This window comes from Nerophis lumbriciformis, linkage group LG28 (genome assembly GCF_033978685.3).
Source record: "Nerophis lumbriciformis linkage group LG28, RoL_Nlum_v2.1, whole genome shotgun sequence".
NCBI classification, from domain to species: domain Eukaryota; kingdom Metazoa; phylum Chordata; class Actinopteri; order Syngnathiformes; family Syngnathidae; genus Nerophis; species Nerophis lumbriciformis.
Genome location: NC_084575.2, coordinates 26,785,567 through 26,793,066, shown reverse-complemented (window position 1 = coordinate 26,793,066; position 7,500 = coordinate 26,785,567).

Below are 7,500 nucleotides of genomic sequence, written 5' to 3'. Positions count from 1 at the left end.
TTTCATGTCTCTACGACATTCCTACCAGACGTTACAAGCAGTTTTGTCTGTGTTTTTTCCTAGGGGGCGCTAGAGCGCAATTTTGAGTTTTGGGGTTTGGTTATTTTATTATATGGCAAATGTTGCCAGTCCTGATGTGTGTGTCAAATATGGTGAGTTTTAAAGCATGTTAAGGGGGTCAAATTATAGCTCAAAGAGGCGGCCGGTATAATAATAATAAAACGTTACAATTACAATAGGGTCCTCTGTCCCAAAGGGACATTGCGGTCCCTAATTAGGGTTGCACGGTATACCCGTACTACAGTAATTAGGTACCGCAATACTAATGAATAATGATTTATTTATTTACAAAACCCAAAACCAGTGAAGTTGGCACGTTGGGTAAATCGTAAATAAAAACAGAATACAATGATTTGCAAATCCTTTTCAACTTATATTCAATTGAATCGTGTCACGGCTCGGGCGCATTCCAATGCGCATTCATCTGTGCAGAGCGCACCTCCAAGAGCGTGCCAGTCCGGCTGCAGCAAGCAGCTGCAATCAATCGGCCGGCAATCAACACACCTGTCGCTGGTGATGAAACCTTCCTTCATAAGCCAGCACAACCTGCTTTCCCGGGCCAGAACGTAGCTACCCGTTCAGTACATTAAGCCAAATCATCCAGCTCTATGCGCACTGTTTGCTCTCTGTGTTTTCTACCCCGTCGTGTTCATTGTCTCGTGTCCTCCTTGTCGCCTCTCTGCAGTCTGTATTCATTCCCACGTCACAAGGTGTGTGTCTCGTCTCCCCGTATTCCCTCTGGTTCTCTAGCTGCTTCTTGGATCTCGACCTCCCGCCTGGACACGGACTCTGACGCCTCACTATCGCCCCCGACTACCTGCCTGTCTCACGGACCTTTGAGCCTGCTTTTCCCATCCGGGACTTCCGCATCTCGCTCAACACTCCAGTAACAGTTAACACACACATAGTCGCACACATACACACCCTTTTGGCTTAGTCACACTCCACACACTTGTTTATTAATATTATTATTTCTTATTTATATATATATTATTTCATATATAAAAATAAATAGTGCTAATACGACGTCCCTCCTGTCTGTGCCGTCTCCCTCCTCTTGTACACATAACAAATAGACTGCAAAGACAAGATACTTAACGTTCAAACTGGAAAACTTTGTTATTTTCTGCAACTATTAGCTCATTTGGAATTTGATGCCTGCAACATGTGGCAAAAAAGACTGAGAAAGTTGAGGAATGCTCATCAAACACTTATTTGGAACATCCCACAGGTGAACAGGCTAATTGGGAACAGGTGGGTGCCATGATTGTGTATAAAAGTAGATTCCATGAAATGCTCAGTCATTCACAAACAAGGACGGGGCGAGGGTCACCACTTTGTCAACAAATGCGCGAGCAAATTGTACAACAGTTTAAGAACAACATTTCTCAACGAGCTTTTGCAAATAATTTATGGATTTCACCATCTACGGTCCGTAATATCATCAAAAGGTTCAGAGAATCTGGAGAAATCACTACAAGGCCGAAAACCAACATTGAATGCCCGTGATCTTCAATCCCTCAGGTGGTACTACATCAAAAACCGACATCAGTGTGTAAGGGATAGTTCGAACGTTAAGTATCTTGTCTTTGCAGTCTATTCAATTGAATATAAGTTGAAAAGAATTTGCAAATCATTGTATTCTGTTTTTATTTACCATTTACACAAAGTGCCAACTTCACTGGTTTTGGGGTTTGTACTTTTCAGTACTATACTACCATAGAAAAATACCTGTACTATTTTTTTTTCCATCAACATGAGGCGCGCCGTCGTGACAATGCTGGTATACCAGCCGTAGCGCATGTTAGTCAACACACACAGCACTTGCAAGCGGAAACAAGAGGGAGGATAGACATATTTTGGCTTAAAAACTAACGATAAAATATGTAGAGCTATAAACACTTACGCGCCGCTCTGAAAGCTAGCCTGAGGCTAACGTCTCTCCGTAGTGTTTTAGCTACTTCTAAATCACTAATCCTCGCCTCCATGGCGACAAATAAAGTAAGTTTCTTACAAGTATCATCCCTGCAGGACGAGGAATAGCGAATCAGGCTTCTCTACACACCGTAAGAGGATCGAATAGCTAACGACTAAAAGCAAGTTAGCTCTCCAGATTGTAAACAATGGAAGGATCTACACAAATATGAACTGTAACGATACCAAGAACAAGAGCCATGTATACAAACTTGCTTAGGGCCCCCAAGAGTACATTTATATTGTTTTAATACTGGTTTAGGAGTGTCTTCAGTTCGGCCCGCGAGACATCACAAGCTTAACAAGAAAATTGGCCCACGGTGTGTCCTTGCCTTACTTAATAGCGATGCAAAGTCCTTTAATGGGATCCACCCCAATGCACTAGATCAACAACTACATGCTTATTTACGAGAACACAGTATAAACTTATACGACCCAATCCAGACAGTTATCCATGAGATATACATATGTATATATATATATATATATATATATATATATATATATATATATATATATATATTTATATATATATATATATATATATTAGAGATGCGCGGATAGGCAATTATTTCATCCGCAACTGCATCACAAAAGTCAACAAACATCGGCTATCCACCCGAACCAACATTTTATCAAAACCACCCCCGCCCGCACCCGCCCGTTGTTATATATCTAATATAGACGATGCAAGGCATTAGTGAGGTTATAAAGCTTTTGCCTGTTAAAGAAAGGAGACTGATCCAATGGAGCAGAGACATTCAATGCGTGCCACGCATCTCTCGGCCACGCATTCGTTGGTTAAGAGATATTAATGCGTGATGATATTATTTATCATTATTATAATATTATTGTCATTTCCATTAAGAAAGTGTTGACTATTGTTGCCAATGCCCTCAGATCAGGAGTGCGTTCCTCACACTTTGTGTGCGCAGTTGCAGCAAGCAGAACGAGGCTTTTAAGAAGTTAAAAAAATATTTTAGAAAGACTAGGCCTATATTTTTGTTAGGTAAAAAAATGTTCTGAATTTATTTCAATGAATATTAACATGTTAACGTAATAATGCTCAAATAGGGACAAGGGCGGGGTGCACAGTGAAGCAGTGAACAATTTCGCGACAAAGATGAACCTTTATTGATTGATCTGCAGCCATGACAAAATATCAGACAATCTCCATTGTCAACGACAGGCAGGAAAATAAAGATAAACACATAGCCTATGTTGTAGGCATAGGCTCATACGTTTTTAAGTTGAAATAAAAAAAATAAATAAAAAATGTGCCTCATAAGCCTTAGGCTGTCAATGACGCGCACAAACTTAAATTATACAATAACATATGTATGTCACTGTTTTAAAGAGTGCTGCTCGTTTTTCGTATGTGGGTAACAACATTTAACTATGTATACATATTTCCGAATTGGTTCAACTGCCAACCGCCCGCATCTATTTAAATTCTATTTTTACCCGCCCGACCCGCGGTTTATCCACGGACTCCGCGGCTGTGTCCGCAAACCGCACATCTCTAATATATATATATATATATATATATATATATATATATATATATACAGAAAAAATTGCGCGAGTCCACCTTTGTAGTCCGTGGTGACACCGTAGTCGAAAAGCTTCCTCTTTTTCTCTATCTTCTTGTTATGGGACATTCACCCTCTGCTGTTGCCATTTCTAATATAAAGTAGTGTAAAGTTCTTACTTATATCTGTCAGTAAACTCGCCATGAAAGCGCTAAAACATACCGGTGTAGTGAGTCTACATCATTCACCCAAGGAACTTTAGTTATTTAAGAGTTCCGGTCGGACGGTTTCTCGCGGGATACATTTCCAGCCTTGTTGTTATTGATTGAAGTAAAGTCTGAATGTCATTAAAACAGTTAGCGCCATCTTTTGACACTTCTTCCACTCCCGTCCTTGCACGCTACACCGCTACAACAAAGATGTCGGGGAGAAGACTCTGCCGAAGTTGAGCCACGTAAATAAGACCGCCTACAAAAGCGACTGTCAGAAAACGGCTTAAAGATGATCTGTAAAACATAATCTATGCAACATTTTGACCAAAGAACCACCATTACATGTTATGTAGACCACAAGGAAGTGTTTTACATTTAGAAAAAAATAATAATATGACTCCTTTAATGCACCCTATAATCCGGTGCGCCTTATATATGAAAAAAGATCTAAAATAGACCATTCATCGGCAGTGCGCCTTATAATTTGGTGCAAAAGAATCAAATGAGAATAGGATGTAAATATAGTATGTTATAAATCACATAGGTTAATAGGAATGGATTATAACTAGAAGAAAGTGACAAACAATGACAGCAAACCAAAGTATATAAAAGCCCAGTTCAGCACAGTTGGAACACGTGTGCGAGCCAAGTGATTCTTGCATGTTCTTATTCTGTGAAATAGATCAGTCTGGTGTGCCGTGGGAAATTATCTAATTTCACCTATATGGGTTAAAAATATTTTTTGCAAACCAGTATTTATAGTCTGCAAATGATGTGTTGTTGTTGAGTGTCGGTGCTGTCTAGAGCTCGGCAGAGTAACCGTGTAATACTCTTCCATATCAGTAGGTGGCAGCCGGTAGCTAATTGCTATGTAGATGTCGGAAACAGCGGGAGGCAGAGTGCAGGTAAAAAGGTATCTAATGCTTAAACCAAAAATAAAAAAAGGTGAGTACCCCTAAGAAAAGGCATTGAAGCTTAGGGAAGGCTATGCAGAACAAAACTAAAACTGAACTGGCTACAAAGTAAACAAAAACAGAATGCTGGACAACAGCAAAGACTGATTGTGGAGCAAAGACAATGTACATCCGAACATGACATGACAATCAACAATGTCCCCACAAAGAAGGATAAAAACAACTCAAATATTCTTGATTGCTAAAACAAAGTAGATGCGGGAAATATCGCTCAAAAGAAGACATGAAACTGCTACAGGAAATGACCAAAAATAAGAGAAAAAGCCACCAAAATGGGAGCGCAAGACAAGAACTAAAACACTACACACAGGAAAACAGCAAAAAAGTCCAAAAAAGTCAGTGTGTGATGTGACAGGTGGTGACAGTACACCTACTTTGAGACAAGAGCTATAGTGATATGGTTTAAAGTCATATCCAACAATTGCGACAACGACTTTTTACTGTCAACTGAGTTTCGTATTTTAATGATTTCTGCTGGTGGTGTGCCTCCGCATTTTTTCAACGCAAAAAATGTGCCTTGGCTCAAAAAAGGTTGAAAAACACTGAAATAGATGATGACATCACACTGGGTTTTCAATCCCAATAACCTCATGACGAGAGACGAATATACTTTCCTTGGAAGACGTGGAAGCACAGTGCCTTATGTTTTATCACCTGGAACAGATCTTTTAATTTGGAAAGGCCAGACAAGGTCAATCCATAATGTAGCTCGGGAGTGTTGAGGTCTGTATTTACTGTGCAATAAGAAAGCCATTTATTGGGATGACAGCTGCTCCAGCTCAATTTGTTTCCGGCCGGCGGAGATCTTGCAATGACTCTGACAAACTCACCTTGCAGCCCATCACCTCGTCGGCATTTTCCATCGCCTTGACGCGCTCCCAGTTGAGTGAGCAACATTATCACGCTCGTTACTATCGTGCATGTTGAATGTGCTCAAAAAGTACTTACACCCACACTAAAATCTTTTGACCAAGTAATTAAAAAAAATATAAATAAATAGACAGACTTAGAAAACCCACTATTTGGTCATTTTAAACACATTATAAAACACTATATCATACTTGCCAACCCTCCCGGATTTTCCGGGAGACTCCCGAAATTCAGCTCCTCTCCCGAAAACCTCCCGGGACAAAATTTCTCCCGAAAATCTCCCGAAATTTAGGCGGAGCTGGAGGCCACGTCCCCTACAGCTCCATGTGGACCTGAATGACGTGTTGACAGCCTGTTCTTGGTTTCTTATGTGGGTTTATTGTTAGGCAGTTTCATTAACGTCCTCCAAGCGCGGTAACAACACACAACAACAGTAGTCAAGTTTTCATCTACCGTAAAGCAGTTCGTCTGCCGTAAACAGCAATTTTGTGACACTTTTAAACAGGACAATACTGCCATCTACTGTACATGCATATGTGACCCACCCATAATGTGTCACATTTTTGTGTTGATTTATTTATTTTATTTTGTGGTTTGAAATTTTTGGAGCTGTCATTACACATTTATCAGTATTCACATTGGTCAGTAGGGGGCAGTAGGGCGTTTCTTCCCAATTGAATGCTATCACCTGCAGACCGGAAGTGTCTTGTCATTCTGATGAGCACGACCAGTTTGTGAACAATTGAAACGTCCTGTGTGATTTTTCCTCCTGTATAACAGGTTCGTTTTGGTGAATCAACTCACTGAATAATATCCATGTGATCTTTATAAGTTTAAGTACACATTCTGATGGTGGAGCCTAACTCTAAAGTGTTTGTGAGTTGTAGTTTGTATTTGTGAATGAATCCACTGCACAGCTGCAGTAATCAATACAAAATGGCGACGTGAGTACGCAATGTTTGTATAGGAACTTCTGATCCTAATTCAGACTCCCAAATTAGAGCTCCCGTTTTCTTATTGATTTTATAATGTATATTTGTATAATGTGTGTGTTCTGAAATAGTGACAGAGAATAGAACAAGGATGGACAATTCAACCCTAAACTCAACAATGAGTAGATGAGTGTTATGTGTGTGTACATGTGTAAATAAATGAACACTGAAATTCAAGTATTTCTTATATATATATATATATATATATATATATATATATATATATATATATATATATATATATATATATATATAATAAAAAAAATATATATAGCTAGAATTCACTGAAAGTCAAGTATTTCTTATATATATATATATATAAATATATCTTAACCACACCCCCAACCACGCACCACGCCCCCCGGCCCCCACCTCCCGAAATCGGAGGTCTCAAGGTTGGCAAGTATGCACTATATAGCAATGTATACCAAACAAACATAACAAGGGGGTGATGGATTCATTTTACATTTACCGTATTTTTCGGACTATAAGTCGCAGTTTTTTTCATAGTTTGGCCGGGCTCCAGTGCGACTTATATATGTTTTTATCCTTCTTTATTATGCATTTTTGGCAGGTGCGACTTATACTCCGGTGCGACTTATACTCCGAAAAATACGGTAATAACAAAGCCAAAACAGCAACTTGCTGAACTGTATTCATATGCAGCTGCCTGCCGACACACAGACACATTGTCACTAGCCATGTGGTGCACTCACAGTTTGAAATCACAAAACTCATTTACTTTACCAGCTAGGTGGCTACAACGATGAGGAATAATACCTTGTTGGTTAATCGACCTAGCCAAACTAGGAACATGCTGTAAAAAGGATAACAACACTCAAAAAGCACAAAACTAAGACAGTAGCTAACGACAGCGCTCCTCTGC